The sequence below is a fragment of the Theropithecus gelada genome, chromosome 5, assembly GCF_003255815.1.
Source record: "Theropithecus gelada isolate Dixy chromosome 5, Tgel_1.0, whole genome shotgun sequence".
NCBI lineage: Eukaryota > Metazoa > Chordata > Mammalia > Primates > Cercopithecidae > Theropithecus > Theropithecus gelada.
The window spans coordinates 13,378,800-13,402,158 of NC_037672.1; positions in this window are offsets into that span (position 1 = coordinate 13,378,800).

Consider the following 23,359-nt stretch of genomic DNA (forward strand, 5'->3'; position numbering starts at 1 on the left):
CATATTCTGCTATAACATATGAAAGTTTCAGCTGGATGTTAAGAAAGTACAAAGCTGCAGAGAGTGTGTCATTTTCAAACCAACTCAACTGGTGGAAAATGCAGGGAAAGGAGTAGGCTCTGCTTCAAACATTTTGCATCTTAATCTCATTTAATCTTTCTAACACTTGTACCATTTAACTGTGGCCATAATAATGCTGTGTAAAAACCATTCTCAAAATTTCAGAAGCATATAATGAGCATTTATTTATCTTATATGTTCATAGGTCTGTTGGGGATTGGCCAATCCAACAGGGCTCAGTTTAAGGTAGCTCTGTCTCAGTTGTCTCTCATTCTGAGCTCAGGAGCAGTCGTGGTTCTGGGCAAGCTCTTGCCATGGTGATACCAATGATGCCAAAGAGTAAGCCCAACTGTACTAGTTATTTCAGGACCTCTGCTTATGAATGTGAAAGCAAGTCCTATTTTTGATTCCAAAATTCAGGGTGGAAAAAGTTATTCTGGCTTCCTAGTAAGAGGAACAATAAAGTCACATGGAAAAGTGGGTGCAGGTAGACACGAAAATTGGGACGATTAATAATACATTCTATACAATCCAGGATAGTAGACACTGTTGATATACATCTCAGTAAATTTCTGAAAAAAAGAAAGAAAAATAAGAAAACCTAGAAAGAGTGCTGCAGGGCACCTAAAAATCAATTTTCAGAGCCTAGTGGGGGAAATAAGACTTCCATAAATATGAGTGGAAGAAGGTTTCATAGTTTCTGCAGTTCAGTACTTACTATACTGAAGAAATCTTGCTAGGCACTAGGGACACACTAGTGAGTATAAGTTGACATAAATTCTGTCCTCAGGATGCTACCAGTACATAGCCAGAAAACAGGAAAATATTAGGTAAGTTAATGTACAATGTCATACTTTCTATTGTGATGAATGGCATGAAGGAAATGCCCATGCTGTTATTGCATAAAGGAGATAGTGACTTATTCTGGGTGTCAGATAGGATCCCTGAGGAAATCATGATGAAACTGAGACGTGAAGAATTAGCAGGCATTTTGAAGCCTTAGACAGGAGGGAAAAGCATTACCAGCAGAAGGAAGTTTATTTACCAAAACTGTCATCGGGGTAACATATGAGTGGCCAGAGTAAAGAGTGTGGAATAAGATGAGACTGGAGATATGGCCAGAGCTAGAGCCTTTGTGGGGCCATGTGGGACAGGTGGAGGACTTGGGTCTTTATCCCAAGAAAAATGGAAAGTCATTAAAAAGCTTTCACAGGGGCATAACATCATCAGGCTTTCACTTTGGAAATATTATTCTGGCTACAATGTGTAATAAAATGGGCATGATGCAGGAGTGAACGGTGGGAGGGCACAGTGAGGAGTTGCTTTCAGTGCACCTGCTGATGAGAGACGACAATAGCTGGAGAAGAATGAACCTGCACAGGGGGTGGAGGATAAGCTAGAATGTTGGAATAAGCAATTAAGAGGTATTACTTCGTTATTGTGGAGAAAATTGTTATTTCCCAAAACAGAAAGAAAGAAGGGTTGATGAACAATACCCTGAGAGATCAGGAACTAGTAGTGGAGGTCACTAGTAATCTTAATGTGAATTGTTTCAAGGGAGTGGATGGGAGGTGGCTAAATCTTGACTGTAGTGGGCTGAGGGATGAATGGAAGAGAGATCACTTTTGAGAATTTAATTGCTGAAGGAAAGTGAGAGAGAGCGGGAGTTAGAGATATGATTCTGATATAATTTTGGGGGTTTTTTATTCTGTTCATGATTAGAGACTTAAGACAATTTAAATGCAGTCATAAAGGATCCAGTTGAGAAGAAGAGATTTAAAACATTTAGAAAATGGGGATAGTCAATAATTTAAAATTTAAGGAAATACTTAAAGATAAAAATAAAGGCAATAAAGCAGTCTAGCCATTTTAACAGGGCAAATTGTCAGGCAAGAATAGCAAAAGCTGTAAAAAAGAAAATACAGACTTGTCTAGCACCGAGGCGAGGCCATTCCCTGAGCCACATTTGCAAATACCATCAAGAATTACTTAATGAAAATGAGCAAGTTAATGTGAACTTTCGCTGTAAAATTTATAGTATATGCTTGTTTATGTGTGTTTACAGTAAAAAATAAAGGATTCTCATTATCGAATGCAGACTCAGTCATTTCTACAAATAACAGTCCTGAGTTTAGTAATACTTTTGGCATTATCATAAATAGATAACTACTTTGGATAGAGCTACATGGATATTAGAGAAAAAGTTCATATGCCTAACATTAGTAAGGCCAGGTAAAATCCCCTCAGAGTCTATATTTAAAAAAAACTCTGTTTGAGAATGGAGCTCATTTCAGATGAGTGACATGAAAAATCTAGAATTTAGAATGTTACACTGAATAAATCCCTAATGAAGAGAGAAGGCATACATATTTAATTTTATCTTAATCTCATTATTTTATAATGTAGCTCATACAGTAAGATTTTTGTGCTTCCTATTTACCCTTCCTCCCCAAGCTGATCTGCACGAACCTCTCCTGGCAGTCTCTCATGTTCCATCTCCTTGACAATGTAAGTCAGCCTCGGGTGTCGGTGCATTCGGCATGTATTGACTTTTTAATTTTTTATTTTGACATTCTAATGATCTCTCTATAGATTTACACTGAAATCATGTTGCCATTTTCTTGGCACTTTAGGTATTTTTGACTTTGTATTGTTCTTAAGGGAGGGGTGTGTGTGTGTGTGAGTGTGTGTGTTCAGTTTCTAGCGGTCTTCTGTTGGATAGAGCAGACTAAAGCTAAAGGAGATCAATTTCACTTTCAGATTATCTGAAATTTTGATAACTGAAAAACATCTTGGACAATTCATAATTTGATGACTCCAGGTTTCCTAAACAATGCAAATAGTAATATTAATAGATACAGACATTTTGGAATGTAATGGAGAAATATATGTTACATTTAAAATATACAAACCCTTTGACCCAGTAAGTCTACAGTGCCAAATCTTTTTCTATATATATGCACACACACATACACACATATACATACACACACACTATATATATATATATATAGGCATTATTATTACAAAAGCATAAACATAAACTCATTGTCCTTCAAAGGAAAGTAATTAGAAAAATTATGACATGGCTATACTATACAACACTATACAAACCTTCAAAACAGTGACTTATGTCCTCATGCAAGGACCTGGAGGGGTGTTCACTAACCAAAGGTTGGTACTTCAAATAGAAAATAAGCGATGGCTCAATTTAAAATGTGCAATCAATTTGGATAGATATTTTGCAAAAGAAATTTCAATAAACATATGGAAAGCCATTCATTCTCAGAACGTCAGAAATATCTTGATAAAAGTCACAGTTAGATACCACACATCCACTTTTAAAAACACTGACAATGTCACTGCTGTTGATGATAAGGAGCTCCTGGAACTCATAGATTGCTGGCAGAAATGAAAATCTAGAATTATAGATTAAAACTGAATGTAAAAATATCATAATTCAGCACTCTTCCTCTTAGGTATATGCTAGGCATATATGTGCATAGATGTGTTTAAAAGGTCATGCAGAATAACATACATAACAAGCATTATTCATAGCTCCTTCAAACTGGTAACAATCCTCATATTCATAAGCAGATTGAAGACACAGGTTAGGGTATATTCATACCATGGAATACTATACAGCAATATAAATAAACCAATTCCTATTGCATACACTGACATAGATAAACATCACAAACATAATTTGGAGTAAAATAAGTCAATGCAAAGGAACATATACTCAATGATTTTATTTACATAAAGTTCAAACACAAGTAAAACTAATTTATGGTGAATGGCCTAATTTTTCTAAAATAAAAGGGTAGGTCATTTCAACCCATACCCCAAGGAAAAGTACTCAAACTAGCAATAATAATATTTTAATATTATTACTGTATAAAATTGTGTTGAAATACTATAACAACATGGCTAAAAGAAGCAAATGTTCTAAATTATAATAAACAGTTGTTGTTTTAGTGATGGTACAACTGTTAACATAAGAATGTTACAATAGTTACATAAAAAAATTTTCAAAATGCTTGCTCTTATTGAGAGATACAACAGTCTTAAACTAAAAGAATGGGGTTTGCATTCTCTTACTTTACTTCCTAAAATATCATTTTCCTTATTTGTAAAATGCATTGCTAAGTAATATCTACCTCACAAAGTTGTAATAAGGATTCAATGAAGTTATGTAAGCACATGCATTTCAAAAGCCTAAAATTACTAATAAATGCAACTTCTTGTTCATATAAATGGCTCTAACAATTTTCAAGTGGTTTTTTGTGCTAATGTACAAGTAAACATTTTTCAGATCTTATTTTTGTTTTTTCTTCTTCCAAGCAAATTGCGTATTAGAATTCATCTGCTATAAATATGTGTCATTTTGAAGTATTTGCACATAATTTGGTTCTATTTTACAAGTTTCTACCTCACTTGAGTACCGGCACCTTTCAAAAATAACATATTACTGTAGTGTCTACATCAGTGTTTCTCATCTTTTAGGTTTATTATTTTTAATTAACACCAACTAATGAATCTTTCTAGATATCATTTTTCCAATTGATATCCATGAAATTTCAATACTACAGATAAACACTCCATGTTTATGTAGTGTATGTAGATTTGTACTTCACACTTGAAAAGAGGAAAATCCCCTCCTCTTCTGCCAAGAACAAATGTTCACTTCTTTGGATGCAGTTGAGATATATGATCCAGAATAAATCTCATTTTAAACTTATATTTCCATTCATATTGCACAAGTCAATATTTGGAAAGTGCTTAGAATAGTGTCTGGTACAAGTTAGGTTTTATCTAGGTGTCTATTCATTAAATAAATTCTGTGGGCAGTTCAGGTAGAAACACACAATTAATGCTAATTACAGTTTGAAATCATGCTTTCTGAGCTTTCTTGTTTATGAATCCCATAAGAAAAAAATTCTTAACATGCGCCACAAATGCCTGCATCGTTTGTCAATTGATTAGTTATATACAATATGCTTTGTAATACAAACATAAACACAGGAACTACAGAAGAGGTAAAACTTACGTAGAAAGAGAAATTCTAGTATTTTCCTCCCACATCCCAATCACATCTATATCAGTGAGAGGACTCTGATTTAAACACATAATGCTGTCTATGTTCATATAAGAACAAACTTTTTTCATGTTCCACTTTACATTGTCAAGGCCCTTTTGCATTAAATGTCATACTTGACCCACATGACTGCTCTGTGAGACTGAGATAAGCCAAGCCAGTAGTAGTCCCCCTACAGTCAAATGAAGCTGAGAATCAGAAAAGTCAACATGTCTTGAGCGAGCTGTGTGAGTACACAGTCAGAATCATTGCTGAATGTCATATTGCCTCTTTGACTGCTAAGAGTTGACTTACCATAATTCTTAAGGGTCCTAGGATTTTTGAAATGGTCACTGAGCCTTGGCTGCAACTTAAAGTCCCCAGCTCCATTAGCCCCTAACAAGAGAGTCAGTCTGTCCTCTGAAGCTTTGAAGGAGGACATTGACTTCTCCTCTGTAGCTATAAAAGCCCTAGATGGCATCTTCGTCCAATAGGACACCATTATGTCTACATCAAAAATCTGTTGTTTAGTGTGGTCACCTTCACCAGTAATCGTAGATAGATCTTCTTGATAATTTGCTGCAGCTAGTGCATCAGAACTTTCAGCTTCACCTTGCACTTTTATGTTATGGATAGTGTCCTTCCTTAAACCTCATGAACCTATCTCTGTTAGTTTCAGACTTTTCTTTGGCACTTTCTCACCTTTCTCAGTCTTTACAGAACTGAAGAGAGTTAGGGCCTTGCTCTGCATTAGGCCTTCGATTAAGGAAATATTGTGGCTGGTCTGATCGTCTATCTAGATCATATCAGCAATAGGCTGTTTTGAATTTCCTTCAAGAATGTTTTCTTTTCACTTATAACTTGGCTGTTTGGCACAAGAAGCCTAACTTTCAGCCTGTCTCAGCATTCAGCATGCTTCCTGCATATTTAAAGTGAGAGACATGCAACTCTTTCACTTGAATAGAGTCCATTGTAGGATTTGGTTGGCCAAATTTTAATATTGCTTTTTCTCAGGTAATAGGGCAGCCCACGTTGAAAGAAAGAGATGGAAAATGGCCAGTCAGTGAATGGAGCAGTCAGAAAATATACAATATTTATCCATTAAGCTTGCTATCTTATCTGGGCACAGTTGGTGACATCTCAAAACAATTTCACTAGTAACATCAAAGATCACTGATCACAGATCACCATAATGACATAATAATGATGAAAGAATTTGAAATATTATGAGAATTACCATAATGTGACACAGAGACATGAAGTTAGCATATGCTGTTGAAAATATAGGCTTGCTCAACACAGGGTTGCTACAAACCTTCAATTTGAAAGAAAAAACACAACACTATCTGCAAAGTGCAATAAAGCAAAGCACAATAAAACAAGGTATGCTTGTACGAAGAGGATGCTTGGGGAAAACCACTGAATGTGGTAAATTTTGTGCAGACCTCTGAATGTATGACAGAGTGAATCGTGGATTTCTGAAGGAATAGCATCCCATGCTAAAAAGACATCAACTTGAGGAGTGGACTGAATGTGTTCAAGGAAAGTAAGGAGGCCAGTGTGGTTTGCACCACTGGAAATAGAGCCTTTAATTTTACAGGCAATGGGAGAGGAAAAGGAAGGTTGCAAAAAGACACAAGGGAAAATGAGCCTGCATGCTTTCCCATAATCAAGCTCATTTTCTTTCTAATGTTGGAAGTGGGATTTGAAAGACTAATCTAAGAGACTGTTCTAAGGCTTCTCCAGTTAAATAACCCCAGTGTCGATATTCATATCCAGGCCAGACCAAAATCCCAGAATATTTCCCCACTACTCCCGATGTGCACTCACTGCTCGCTGGCTTTACACAAGAGAGGTGTTTATGGAAACCTTAGCCATGCTTGTAAGCTCTACCTTCTGGCTTCCTGAATTGTTTGCAAGTTTTCAATTCAACAGGACTACACAAAGAGACTTTCAGCAACGGATTTACTTTTTTTTGAAACTTTTATTTTAGGTTCCGCAGGTACATGTGCAGATTTGTTACATGGGTAAATTAAGTGTTGTTGAAGTTTGGTGTACAGATTGTTTTGTCACCTATGTAATAAAAATAGAGCTTAATATGTAGTTTTTTGAACCTCACCCTCCTCCCACCCTCCACCTTTAAGTGGGACCTGGTATCTGTTTTCTTCTTTGTGTTCATGTGTACTCAATGTTTAGCTCCCACTTATTAGTGAGAATGTATATATTTGGTTTTTTATTCCTTTACTAATTCCCTTAGAAAAATGGTCTTCAATTGCAACCATGTTGCTGCAAAGGACACCATCTTGTTCTTTTTATGGCTGTGTAGTATTCCATGGTGTATATGTACCATGTTGTCTTTGTTGTCATGATGTATATGTACCGTGTCTTTGCTATTGTGAATGGTACTGTGATTAACATACACGTGCATGTGCCTTTATAGTAGAACAATTTATATTCCTTTGGGAACATACCCAAAAATGGGATTGCTGAGTTGAATGGTAGTTCTACTTTAAGTTCTTTGAGAAATCTCCAAACTGCTTTCCACAGTGGCTAAATTAATTTATACTCCCAATAGCAGTGTAAAAGTGTTCCCTTTTTTCTGCAACCTCATCATCATCTGTTATTTTTTGACTTTTTAATAATAGCCATTCTGACTGGTGTGAGATGGTATGCTGCTGTGGTTTTGATTTGCATTTCTCTATTCATTAGTGATGTTGAACATTTTTTTCATATTCTTGTTGGCCATGTGTATGTTTTCTTTGAAGAACTGTCTGTTCATGTCCTTTGCCCATTTTTAAAAAGGTGGTTGTTTGGTTTTTGCTTGTTAATTTAAGTTTCCTATAGACTTTGATATTAGACCTTTGTCATAAACATAGTTCGAAAATATTTTCTCTCATTCTGTGTGCTGTCTGTTTACTTTGTTGGCAGTTTCCTTTGCTGTGCAGAAGTCCTTTAGTTTAATTAAATTCCATTTGTCAATTTTTGTTTTTACTACAATTACTTTTGGCAATTGCATCATGAAATCTTAGCCAGCGCTTAAGTGCAGAGTGATATTTCCCATGTTTTCTTCTAGGGTTTTTATAATTTTAAATTTTATGTTTAAGTCTTTAATCCATTTGGAATTTTTTTAATACGGTGAAAGAAAACAGTCCAGTCTCAACCTTCTACATATGGCTAGCCTGTTATCCCAGCACCATTTATTGAGTATGGAGTCTTTCCCCATTGTTTATCTTTGTCAACTTTGCTGAAAATCAGATGATTGTAGGTGTGCAGCTTTATTTCTGTGTTCTCCATTCTGTTCTATTAGTCTATGTGTCTGTTTTGGTGCCAGAAACATGCTGCTTTGCTTACTGTAGCCTTGTAGTACAGTTTGATATCAGGTAATGTGATTCCTCTGGCTTTTTTTTTTTTTTTTTCCTTAGGATTTCTTTGGCTGTTTGAGCTCTGTTTTGTTTCCACATAATTTTAAAATTTTATTTTTCTAATTCTGTGAAAAATGTCATTGGTAGTTTGATAGGAATAGCACTGAACCCGTAAATTGCTTTGGGCAGTATGGCTGTTTTAACAATACTGATTCTATCCATGAGCATGGAAAGGTGTTCATTTGTTTGTGTCATCTCTGATTTCTTTCAACAGTGTTTTGTAATTCTCATTGTACCGATCTTTCACCTCCCTGGTTAGCTATATTTGTAGGTGTATAGAAATGCTACTGATTCTTGTACATGGGTTTTGTATCCTGAAAGTTTGCTGAAGTTGTTCATCAGATCTAGGAGCTTTGGGGAAGAGAGTATGGGGTTTTCTAAGTATAAAATCATATCATCAGCAAAGAGAGATAGTTTGACTTCCTATCTTCTTATTTGGATACCTTTTATTTCTTTATTTTGCCTGATTGCTCTGGCCAGGACTTCCAGTACAATGGTGAATAAGAGTATTGAGAGTCTTGTTCTGGTCCTCAAGGGGAACGCTTTGGGCTTTTGCCTGTTTATTATGAAGTTGAGTGTGAGTTTTGATTCTTTCTATCCATGAACATGGAAAGTTTTTCCATTTGTTTATGTCATCTCTGATTTCTTTCAGCAGTGTATTTTAATTCTCATTCTGGAGATATTTCACCTTTCTGGTTAGCTGTATTCCTACGTAACATATCAATATAGATGGCTCTTATTATTTTGAGCTATGTTTCTTCAATCCCTAGTTTTTGAGGATTTTCAACCTGAAGGGATGTTGATTTTTATCAAAAGTGTTTTCTGCATGCATTGAGATGATCATGTGATTTTTGTTTTTAATTCTGTTGATGTGATGAATCACATTTATTGACTTGTGTATATTGAACCAATCTTGCATCCCAATAATAAAGCCTACTTGATCATGGTGGATTAGCTTTTTGATGTGTTGCTGGATTCATTTTGCTAGTATATTGCTGATGATTTTTGCATCTATGTTTATCAGGGTTATTGACCTGAAGTTTTTTTTTTCTTTTTTCTTTCTTTCTTTTTTGTTTTGTCTCTGCTAGGTTTTGGTATCAGAATTATGATGAGTTAGGGAGGAGCTTCTCCTCTTCAATTTTTTCTAGTAGTTGCAGCAGAATTGATACCAGCTTTTCTTAGGACATCTGGCAGAATTCAGATGTGAATTTGTTCCTGGGCTTTTTCTGGTTAGTAGGCTTTTTATTTTTGATTCCATTTCAGAACTCATTGTTGGTCTGTTCATGGTTTCAATTTTTCCTGGTGCAGTCTTGAGAGGTTGTAAGTTTTCTACATTTTATCCATTTGTTATAGGTTTTCTAGTTTGCACGCATAGAGGTGTTCATAATAGTCTCTGAGGATTTTGTGTATTTCTTTAGCATTGGTGGTAATGTTCCCTTTGACTTTTCTGATTGTGTTTCTTTGGATGTTCTCTCTTTTTTCCTTTGTTAGCCTAGATAGTGCTCTATAAATCTTATTTATTCTTTTAACATACTGACTTTTGGTTTTGGTGATCTTTTGTATGGTTTTTCACAACTCCATTTCACTCTGATTTTGGTGATTTATTTTCTTTTGCTAGCTTTAGGATTTGTTTGCTCTTTTTTTCGTATTTTCTGTAGGTTTAATGTTAGATTCTTAATTTGAAATCTTTCTAACTTTTTGATGTGGGCATTTGGTGCTATAAAATTTCTTCTTAACACTGCTTTAGCTGTGTCCCTGAAATTCTGGTATGTTGTATCATTGTTTTCATTAGTTTCAAAGAATTTGTTAATTTCTCTCAAGTTGTTTACTCAAAGGTCATTTAGAATCAGGTTGTTTAATTTTCATGTTATTACATGGTTTAGAGAGATTTTCTTAGTATTGATTTCTAGTTTTATTATGCTGTGATCTGACAGTGTGGTTGGTATGATTTTGGTTTTCATGAATTTGTTAAGAATTGTTTTATGACAGATTGTGTGGTTAATTTTAGAGTATGTGCCATATGCAGATGAAAAGAATGTATATTTCGTTGTTGTTGAGTGGGGTGTTCTGTAGATGCCTGTTAGATCCATTTGGTCAAGTGCCAAGTTCAGGTCTTTAATATCATTGTTAGTTTTCTGACTCAATAATCTGTCTAATACTGTCAATGAGGTCTTGAAGTCTCCCAATATTATTGTGTGTTTATTTGAGTCTCTTTGTAGTCTTTAAGACCTTGTTTAATCAATTTGGGTAATCCAGTGTTGGGTGCATACATATGGTACTTTTTATCATTATGTAATGCTCTTCCTTGTCTTCTTACACTGTTGATTTAAAGTCTGTTTTGTCTGAAATTAGTATAGCAACCCTTGTTCTTTTTTTTTTTCTGTTTTCCATTTGCTTGGTAGATTTTTCTCCATCCATTTACTTTAAGCCTATCAGTGTCATTGCATGTGAGATAATCTCTTAAAGACAGAATACAGCTGGGTCTTGCTGCTTTCTCCATTTGGCCACTATGTGTGCCTTTTAAGTGGGGCATTTAGTCCAGTTATGTTTAAGGTTAATATTGATATGTGCGGATTTGATCCTGTCATCATGTTGTTAGCTGGTTGCTATGCAGACCTTATTGTGTAGTTGCTTCATAGTGTCAATGATCTATTTACTTAAGTGTGTTTGTTTTTGTGCTGGCCAGTAACAGTTTTTTATTTCCATGTTTAGCACTCCTTTAAAGACATTTTATAAGGCAGGTCTGGTGGTAATGAATTCCCTTAGCATTTGCTTATCTGAAAAGGATCTCATTTCCTCTTTTGCTTATGAAGCTTAGTTTGGCTGGATATGAAATTCTTAGTTGGAAATTCCTTTTTTTAAAGAATGTTGAATATAGGCTCTCAATCTCTTCTGGCTTGTATGGTTTCTGCTGAAAGGTCTACTGTTAACCTAAAGATGTTCTCTTTGTAAGCGACCTCCCCCTTCTCTCTAGCTACATTTAATATTGTCTTTCACTTTGCCCTTGGATAATCTGATGACTATGTTTCTTTGAGATAATCATCTTGTATAGTATCTCACAGGAGTTTTCTGCGTTTCCTGAATATGAATGTTGACCTCCCTAGTGAGGTGGAGAAAATTATCAGAGATAATACCTTCAAATATGTTTTCCAAGTTGCTTATTCTCTCTCCCTCTCTTTCAGGGATGCCAATGAGTCATATGTTTGGTCTTTTTACATAATCCTATATTTCTTGGAGGTTTTGTTTATTATTTTTTATTCTTGAATTCTTTTTTTTTTTTTTTAATTTTCTGACTGAGTTGATTTGAAGAACTGGTCTTCAAGCTGTGAGATTCTTTCCTCAACTTGGTCTATTCTTCTGTTGATACTTCCAATTGTATTATAAAATTATTTTAATGAGTTATTTGGCTCTATCTGAACAGTTTTGTTCTCTCTTTAAAAATGGCTTAATCTTTCAGCTTTGTATTATTTTATTAGACTCCTTAGATTTCTTGGGTTGGATTTTGACTTTTTCCTGAATCTCAATGATCCTGATTCTTATCTAGATTCTGAATCCTATGTCTGTCACTTCAGCTATTTCAGCCGAATTAAGAACCATTTCTGGAAAACTCAGTGTGGTAATTTGGAGGTAGGAAAATACTATGACTTTGAATTGTCAGAGTTCTTACACTGGTTCTTTCTCAACTGTGAAAGCTGGTGTTCCTTTAATCTTTGAAGTTGCTTTCGTTTAGATAAGGTATATATAATACACACACACACACACACACACACACACTTTGATACACTTGGAGGCTTGACTGTGGCATAAGGTGGGTTTAGTAAACTGGCTTCTTTTCTGGATAACTTCAGGGGGACAAGGCTTAGCTTATCACTTCTGGTCTGCATGCTCTCACCCTGGGGAGCTGGTATCAGGTCCATGGCTTTATTCTCTGGCCCCTCAAGGTTCGGCACCTGCTGTGTTGCAGGGGCCAAGGTGTTCCCAGTCCATTTGCAACAACAATCTGATGGGGGGGGTGCTGGTCAGAGTACTTCCTCTGGACAGCGGTAGCGGGATTTGCTCTCATATACATGTGTCCTCAGTGATGGCAGTGCAGCAGGATGTGTGCACATTAGGGAGGGCAAGGCAGCAGTGGGGGCTTGACAGCCACTTTTTTTCTTTCTTTCTTTCTTTTTTTTTTTGTAGAGGCAAGGTCTCACTCTGTCACCCAGGCTGGTCTCAAATTCCTGGCCTCAAGCAGTCTTCCTGCCCTAGGCTCCCCAGGTGATGAGATTACAGATGTGAGCCATGGCTCCCAGTGCTTCAGCAGACTAATTTTTATTCTTAACTCCTAAACACAGTTTTCACTGTGGAAACACTATCTGGCCACCTTCAAGCAATTCCTTATTAATGGGTAGAATCAAACTAAACTAGAGTTAGTTAAGGTAGTCCGGTTCACAGCTCCCCACCCAGAGGGAGAGGCATGCTATATTCTAAAATCTCAGCTAGCCAGAACCAAGCTCAGTATGTCTAAGAGAACAAACACTGACCTTAAAATCATAGTGAGAATCCATGTGACATTTATTAATCACATTTTGCAACGAGGTTATCAGGTTCCTATTCAAATTCTATTAACTCATTCTTTACTATGATTTATAACATGCTAGACTGGCAGTGTTGCAGGATGAAGCTTGCAAGTAGAGGGACCAATTGTCCCTAATGTCCCTAACTGAAGAGTTTCACAGGAGCTGGGGACTATAGAACTAAAACTAGGAAAACCTGGGGCAAGCAGAAGGCACCCACCCTATTTCAAACCATCTTCAAGACTAAGAGCAGTTGATAGCTGTGGACAGAGAAAGATGCTACAACAGCACAAGCCAAAAACTGATCTTCCAGAAAGAGTCAACAAAACAAAGTTAAGGACATGATAATTTCAAGCATTGCAATTGGGTCATTCAGTGCAAGAAAAAATAAGCTTTCATGCTTCACACCCATGAGGATATCTAAAATTATAGCACAGCACAAAAATGGATATTATTTTAGTTTAAAAAGTCAAGGAATATGAAGTTTATTTATAAAGTTTTCATTTCAATAACTAACCAAGTATAGTTGCTTTATTAAAAGGACAGCTTTTAGTTATTTGAAAAATTGTCTCTTAGGAAATAGCACATTTTCCAGTGTTGTTGGACAAATGAGATGCAACTGTAATATAATATGCTAGAGGTCATCCGCACCTAAACTGCTATTCTAAGCTTTGAAGAAAGTGGTAATTTGTTCAGGCTTCTACTAAATTGGGCACTAGAGGGATAATTGGTTAAGTAATATCCTTGTAGTAGAAAAGAGAAAGAAAAATATATCTCTGCACTTTCAAGAATGTCTTATGGGCAATTCAGGTGTCATTTGCTCATCAATAAAATCTGTGCCAGCGTATGACTTAAAAGCAAAAAGTGGTGATTCAATCTGGTGGAAAATAGGCACACATCTTTACTACGAGAATATGTAGTTTGTAGGTTCTAAAAATAGGGCAGAGTCTAATTTTAATTTTTTATATTTTCAGCTCTATTAACAATTTCAAATGTAATAATGACATTTCAATATCAATTTATAATTTAAAAGACACATCAGATACATTACTTCAAACCCAATAATGCTACAACAGAAATATTAACTCTATTGTATAAATGTAGATGATTACTCTTAGAAAGAGGAATACATTATTTAGTACCTACTGCATTTTACAACGCATTATTTTATTTAATCCTTTTAATAACCTGACAAGGAAGGAATCACTAATGCCATTTACAAATGAGAAAACCCACGCTTAGGGAAATTTGTTTCTTGGTTTTTCGAAGTCCAAAATCTATATCTCCCCTCTGCATTTCTCTATTTCCAAATAACTTGTTAAGAAACACTCGGCAAACCAGTAGATTTCAAACAGCTCCATCACTCAGCCTGGGGTTCTTTCCGATAAACTAATAAAACTAACTTGGCTGTTATTACTTTTTAATGATAATGAGCATGGATTGACTTCCAGTGACACTAAACAAACAATAAAACTCTTGAATTTGGTTCTATACAGTAAAATGTACAGCAGAATAAACAGCTGTAAATTAACATGTAATAAGCAGTTTATCAGAATAACTTGGTTTCTCAAATGTATCACCCTTAAATTAGTCAAAATGACTATTAGAGTTGCATTTTATCTGTGTTATCATGTAATAATATGCCAATATTTGTCTTATCCTCTTAATAAGTACATATTGAGTATCAACTATATGCCAGGATTATCTAGAACTCAGATTTGAAGGTAAGCAAACATAGCCCAGCACTGAAAGCTCTCACAATTTAGGTGAGGGTGGTTCCAAATTGCTGGCTCCATCTGTTTATGTTAAGAATAATTGAATTTTAAAAGTGACCACATATGCAGCCCTAGCTAAATACAGATGATGGTCAAATGGAGGGGAGCAGATCTACAATTTGGAGACAGTCATGACAAAATTTAGCTACAGTCAGTTTTATGTGAAACAACGATAATAAAATAAAAAGATGGCTATGTGATAATTCTGCTGGGCACTTTATGCATCATTTCATGGTTGCAAATCTGTAAAAGACATATTATCACCGTGTTACAGGAGAGAAGGATTGCACAGATGCTAAGTAGTGGAGATAGGTTTTGAATGACAAACATTGACAAGAGATTATTATAATAACATGGGATAAGATTTATGATAAAGTTATGCAAAAATTGGTGTGTGAGTATAGAATATAGGATGCAGGATTAATTCAATAAAAGGCCTATTTTCAGAAGACTTACATTGTCCATGGTAGAGACCAAATTTTGCTCATTGATCAAATGTGGAGATACGTGAGTGAGCAAATTAGTATAGCCATTGTTAAATGACTGTACTGTTGATTCATAAAACTGTCTGTTACAATGGCAGAATTACCTAAAGTTTAAACTGAGGACATCTGTCTATAGTTCATTGATAAATAATCCCAATCTGGGTTTAGTCCTAAACACCAAACCAGTAGCACATTAGACAATAATTGATAGTACTTAGGTCTTGAGAACTATACTTCATGACTTTGGTCAATATCAAAAATTTACTTTTTCTGTTAAAATAAACTCAGTAAACTGTGTGTGGTGGTGCACTCCTATAGTCCCAGCTATTCTGGAGGCTGAGGTAAGAAGATTGCTTGAGCCCAGGAGTTAAAGGCTGCAGCGAGCTATGATGCATTCCAGCCCAGGTGACAGAGCAAACCCTCATCTCTTAAAAAAAATTAAAAGTCTCAAATAAGTACTAACAGTCTTATTAGTTTGAAATAATTCTGAATTATACTTTGAGTCTGGGAAATCTAATTCTAGCCATCCCAGAGATTAAATCAACTCATAAGAACTTGGACTGTGCAGATTGAACACCTAAATTGAGAAGCTAATGCTACTTAGTTGGGGAATTGTGTTTCATTAAAAATGCTATTCCAGTCAATGTTGTTACATAGTGGCCTCTCAAAAATATCATGCAAATGAATGACTATTAATGTTACTACTTTATGTTACTATTTTTGCTGTAATGTTACTCTTTTGCTATGGCTATGGAAAATTATTCCAGCATCTTGAATTTTTGTTGAAGCGTTTATCAAGTACTTTTAAGCACTTGATACAAATCAAGATTTGTCAAGTACTTTTAAGCCCCTAAAGCATATATGTTCAAGGAAGACAGGGACTTGTATGCTTTGTCAATGCTTATATTTCCAATACCTAGAACACGGAAGGCACTTACCTAATATTTATTACTTACCTAATATAGAACATAGAAAGCACTCAGCTAATATTTATTACTGCAGTATGCACATAATAGATGCCCCATTAATATTTGCTAAATGAATTACCATATGTCCTTGAAATGCACTTCTTTCAATTTATAAATTTGGGTCAAGTGGATTTTTTTTTCTACTTTCCCTCTCTTTACTAATTCTCGCAAGAGGACAGGGAGAGGGCTGTGGAAATGTTCACTTTATGAATTCACCTTAAAGGCTAGAATTTCTTTCAGATAATTTTAATCAATACTATGTTTATTCTTTAAAATCACAATTTTATTTTCACAACGTAAATAAAATTTCTCTCCACATTGAGTGTAATATATGAATGAGACATCTGAGAAGAAATGGAAATAACATTTTCTGGAAAACAGGTTGATCACTTTAAAGTTAGGTGAGTGCAAAAGTAATTGCAATTTTTGCATTGTTAGAATTTGCCCTTTGATATTGGAGTACATTCTTAAACAAATGTGGTTATGTTACACATCATTTTAATGGGCATTTCTTGCTTTATGTTTCTTGTGAATAACTTAGTACTTGTTTATGTTATGTTTATTTTAGACTATGGAAATGATGTTAGACAAAAAGGAAATTCAAGCAATTTTCTTATTCTGGTTCAAAATGGGTAGTAAAGCAGCAGAGACAACTCACATCAACAACGCATGTGGCCCAGGAACTGCTAACGAATGTACAGTGCAGTGATGGTTCAAGAAGTTTTGCAAAGGAGACAAGAGCTTCGAAGACGAGGAGTGAGTGGCCGGCCATTGGAAGTTGACTACAACCAATTCAGAGCAGTCATGGAAGCTGATCCTCTTACAACTACACGAGAAGTTGCCGAAGAACTCAACATTGACCATTCTACAGTCGTTCAGCATTTGAAGCAAATTGGAAAGATTAAAAAGCTCCATAAGTGGGTGCCTCATGAACTGATCAAAAAATAATAATAATCACTTTGAAGTGTCATCTTTTCTTATTCTACACAACAAGGAGCCATGCCTCCATCCAACTGTGACGTGCAACAAAAAGTGGACTTTATACAACAACTGGTGACTACCAGCTCAGTGATTGGGCCGGGAAGAAGCCCTTCCTAAAGCTAAACTTACACCACAAAAAAAGTGATGGTCACTGTTGGGTGGTCTTCTGCCAGTCTGATCCACTACAGCTTTCTGAATCCTGGCAAAACCATTACATCTGAGAAGTATGCTCAGCAAATTGAGGAGATGTGCCGGAAACGGCAACACCTGCAGCCAGCATTGGTTCACAGAAAGGGCCCAATTCTTCTCCATGACAACACCTGACTGCACATCGCACAACCAATGCTTCTTCAAAAGTTGAATGAATTGGGCTATGAAGTTTTCCATGACAACACCTGACTGCACATCGCACAACCAATGCTTCTTCAAAAGTTGAATGAATTGGGCTATGAAGTTTTGCTTCCTCTGTCATATTCACCTGACCTCTCACCAACTGACTACCACTATTCAAGAATCTCAACAACTTTTTATTAGGGAAAATGCTCCCACAACCAACAGGGTGCAGGAAATTCTTTGCAAGAGTTTTTCAAATCCCAAAGCATGGATTTTTACCCTAAAGAATTAAACAAACTTATTTCTCATTGGCAAAAGTATGTTGATTGTACTAGTTCCTATTTTGATTAATAAAGATGTGTTTGAGCTTAGTTATAATGATTTAAAATTCATGGTGTGAAACCACAATTACTTTTGCACCAACCTGATATTACTTTTTTTAAGAAGTATTTACTTAGTTTTAGGTGTGATTTTTTAATTTGTTTTTGTTTTTTTAATTTGTTTTTGTTTTTGACAGCCTCTTGCTCTGTCACCCACACTGGAATGCAAAGGTGTGATGCAAGCTCACCGCAGTCTCGAACTCTTGGACTCAAGCCATCAGTTCACCTCTGCCTCCTGTGTAGCTAGGACCACAAGCATGAATGAGCACGACTTGCCCCTACATTTATTATTTGAATGGGTTTCTCAAGCTAGCCATGCCAACAGGCTTTGTTAGCACCATTTTATAGAAAAACGTGGGATTCAGTGTTTTGCTTAGAGTAATTGATGAAATTGGTGGAAAAGCTACCTGGGCTCAATGTAGCTTAAAGGTCTATGCCCTTTGCATTATGTTCCTATTATTTCTACAAATAACATTATGATTTTAAAAAGTTCAGGGAGATGGGCAAATAGGATTTGCCTTGATCTTGAGAACCTGCTACATGCTGAGTGCTCTTCTAGATGCTGGTGGTCCATCAGTGAACAAAATGGACAAAGATTGTGCTCTTTTAATCGAGCTATAGATGAAACAAACTTAAAAGCCAGTGCTGGAGATAAGAGATGATTAAGCAAACACAAAAATAAACATATCATTAACCCTGGGTGGATCACAATGGAGGAAATGACCAATGCAAGAATAGAAAACAACACAGGGGCCTGCTTAGAAAATGAGCCTCCTTCATAGTCCCTGTATAACTCTGAACAAGCAAAATGTGAGAATTAAACATTGTTCCCACTTCCTGCTCTCCAGTTACATTTTGAAAAAATTATCAAGATTCTTTCATATTCAGTTTCTTTATAGGAAAGATAGAATTCATCTTTTGAAGCTATTTTGAGCTTAGATAATTTTGGTTGTGAAAATGCTACACACACATATTTAAGGCTTTATCATAAATTATTAAAGTTTTTACACATGCATTTATTTGATAAATATTTGTTGAACACTTATGACCTATAGAAACTAGGCAAAGTACTCAAAATATAAATAAGTTGAAATTCATACTCTTAAAAATAATTGATTAATGGGTAAAACACATCCATAATTAGAAAATTATATTACGTTCTGTCAAGTAAAATATAGATAATCGTTAAGAGGAGAAACACCTAACACATTAAACCTTCCTGGAGGATATGACATTCCTCCAACGTGGCAAAAAGATTCCTGGTAGAACAGCAGAGACAGAAAGATGGAGATGGGACACAGCATTGGTTTCTGGAAGTTAAGTGTGGACAAGTGCTGGGGCTTGCAAGAAGTAAAAGGGATGGATAATGGACAACTTTTCATGCTTTCCTGTTATCTCATTTAATTTTCTCCACTTATAAGAAGGAGACCAGCTTGACATATTACCATGGCTATTGCACAAATTAGAAAACTTTTGAGCAACAGTGACAATAACAAAAAAAGAACACTAGATTCTAAGAAGATAGATCTGAATACTTCAGATTAAATAACTGGAGGTGAGGTTAAGAATGCAGAAATACAAAATCATAGAGTGATGATCACATCCCGTGGAAAAGGAGAGAGACTGGGTTGATGGCCGGAGAGGTATATGGTCAACAGAGATATTTTGCTTTATTTCATTTACATATGTCTTTATGCTGAAGCTTAAAGCAAGGAGGAAACAGAAGGTACTGAAGAAAAATAACGATTAGGAGAAGAGACTAGACAATAAGAGAGGTAAGGAGCAGAGGTGAAGGGATTACCCTTAATGCTAATAATAGTTCGTCGGTGTGTATTCAGTATTTACTATGTGTGAGAATCTGTTGTAAATGCATTAACATGTTTATGAGGTATGTACCATTTTTATACAACTTTAAAGAAGAGAAAACTAAAGTACAGAAAAGGTAAAATAATTGTCTCAATATTACTGAGCTGGTTAATGCTGCAAATGGGACTCAATCACACCACTAAGCTCTATGAAAGTAAAGGTAGAAAAATATTACTCAGTTTGTAATTTGTGACATTGCCACTACCATATACTATATATAATGTTCCTTCATCAAATCTAGATATTATAGTAACATAGTTTAGATCTAATTAACAAGAGTGTATTGAAAACAAAATCTTAATTCCTAAAGTACAACCCCTGTTAATTTTTATTTTTCTAGTAGAATGAGACAAAGGAAAAGCTAAGATGATTTTTTTAAGCACTTCAATTCTTTCTTCCCAATATATGACTTATTTCTATCAAATACAAAGATGTTGTGCAATTTGAAAAATATTTTTGAGTTTTGGCATATATCTGCAAAAAGGCTTTTATATTTTATCTTCAAGAAGCATATGTCTTTTGAAAAATGTTTCCAAGGGATTGTTCCTGACGGTGCTCTGATGAAAAATCAGGTTTGGATGAATGAAAAGGTTGGTTTCTTTAAACTCATTAAATGTGTCCAAATGTTCTGCTCTCTGTCTCTTACTCATGACGAATCTCGCTAATTTGAGTCCATCTGAATATTTAGAAACTGGAAGTTATCTGTCAATCTACTGAATTATTTTCAGAAGACTGCTGAATTATTTAGTAAAACTGATATTATAATATCAATTAACTATTCTGTTAGAATATTAATCAAATCCTTGCTGTTTTATTGGTGAGCACCTATAATTTATTGATCACTAATAATATTATCATGAAATTGTTTTTAAGCACAATTAGGATATGTTGAAACATATAGTGCCTCTTTTCTTTCCTTGCCACAATAGAATAACATGGTCCAAATGTTTTCATTTCGCATGTTCTGCTAGATAGTATATAAAACAATCATTTTCAGACATTTTACAATAGGGAGCAAGGTTCTGTGATTGCTCAGAGAAGGAAAACAACAAGGTAGTCCTTTAGATCACTTGGCATTCTGACTGGAGGCACATATTGGACGACAGAGCAACAGGAAATAAGGCAAGCACAGCATTTGGGCCTCACTGAATTTAAGTTACAGAATTTAAAGTTTAAGGAGACCAAAGTTGCTGAGTGCTGCAGTTTTAGAAAGCAAAGTGTTAAACAGAAAAAGAGCTCCAGAAATCTATAGCGAAATACTTACTTGTTAAACACCAAGGGCAAGACTGCATGAAGTAGGGCAAACAGCATTGAGGAACTGTGAGCAAAGTGATTTCCAAACTCAATTCAGTGCTAGAAAATGTTTGGGTGTCAACCAGCCTGAGTAAGAAGTATTCACTGATTACTCAGGATATTCATGCGCGACCCCAGAAGAACCAGGTCTTTTCAGCGAAAGTAAACAATTTATGGAATAAAGAGGAGTGTAGATCTGCTCTGACAACGATTAAAGGTAAGCCTAAAAAGATCACACTGGGCCGGGCGCGGTGGCTCACGCCTGTAATCCCAGCACTTGGGAGGCTGAGGCGGGTGGATCCCGAGGTCCGGAAATCGAGACCATCCTGGCTAACACGGTGAAACCCCATCTCTACTAAAAAAAAAAATACAAAAAAATTAGCCGGGCATGGTGGCGGGCGCCTGTAGTCCCAGCTACTCGGCCACTGCACTCCAGCCTGGGTGACAGAGCGAGACTCCGTCTCAAAAAAAAAAAAAAAATCCCACTGAACTGGAACTAATTAAGAGTTTGCCAGAACAAAGCCCAATCCTCATACAATAAAAACAATAAATTTCAGACAATTCACAACAAAATATCACAATATCCAGAATCCAATCAAAATTACTAGACATGTAAAGAAGCAAAATTAAGTAAATTACAACCAGGAGAAAAAAACAATAGAAGCAGACAGGGAAATGAGGAAGAACATGAATTCAGAGATAAAGATTTTTAAATAGCTATGAAGTTTTGTTACTATATTAATTAAAGAAGAGGAAGGGAAGAGGAAGGAAAGAGAAAATGCAAAAAATAAGCAAATACAACTGCTAGAAATGAAAATATATAATGTATGAAATAAATATATAATGTATGAAATAAATAGTGGGATTTAAAAAAGTAAGAACGGACTAATACGAGATCAGGCATGGCAGAAGTAAGTATTAGTAAACTTGAAAAAATAGCAATACAAATTATGTTAAAAAGACCACAGGGAGAGTAAAAGGTTTTAAAATATCAACAGGGCATCTGTTAGCGATAGAATAATATCAAATACCCTTATATACAATAAAACTGGAGTTCCAAAGAAGAGGTTGTGAAATAGAATTATTTAAAAATAAATAGCCAACTATTTTCCTAATTTAATGGAATTTATAAACCTATGCTTCTATGAGAAACTCAATGAACCTCAACTGGGATAAATACAAAGAAAATCATACCAATTCATAATGATCAAATTGCATGAAACTGTTCACAGAAATAAAATTTTATGAGAAGCCAGATACATAATCTATATTTGCATAAAATACAAATAAGTGGTCATAAGAAACTACGAAAGCCAGAAAAAATAAAAAGATAGCTTTAAATTGGGGTATGAAATATTTTCAAGTTAGAATTCTGCGTTCAGTTCGTGTGCTGAAAAGACCCACACCCACACCCCGGCACACACACACATTGCTGAGAAGACCACACCCCCGCCCCCGCAAAAAGATTTAAAAATTTCAGAAATAAATGAAATGTATATTGTCAATTTGTTTTTGACAAAAATATCAAGTAGAAAAACCAAATAAGAATGAGACTTTTCTCAATGCCTGGTGTTGGAATAACTGAATATGCATCCATATGTAGGGAACAACACCCACCCACCCACACTCATGTGACATATAAAGAAATCTCGATAGATGCTAGTTATGGTCATTATTTTTCCTAACATGCACAATTGGAATAATGGTATTAGTTCAACTGATTAGCCTAACTTAAGTGATAGAAGGCAGGATGTGGCTAAGTGGGTCAGTGAGGAAGGAGAGAGGGCTGTTTATGATATGAATACTGGAAATGCCATTGTAATGCTGTTTAATTTATTTTTTAATTTAGGAAAGAAGACATATTTATCTACTTTTAGCTCAGAATTCATGCTAGAAATACATTTTTGTACTAAAATGGTTTTAAAGTGCCTGTCTCCCTGCTAGGGTGAACAGAGAATGTTGAAAGCCACAAGAGAAGGCATTCACCAAAGAGAACAGAGCCAGGAAAGAGCCTTTGGGAAAGAGAAGGCTTTAGAGATGCCGTTTCAACTTGGCAGTAAAGCAAACAAGCAACATAGCTACGGGACTGTTGTAGTGCGACGATGTTTTCTCTAGAAATAAACATTCAAGTCTTAAGGATTTGTTTTGAGCAAATGCATA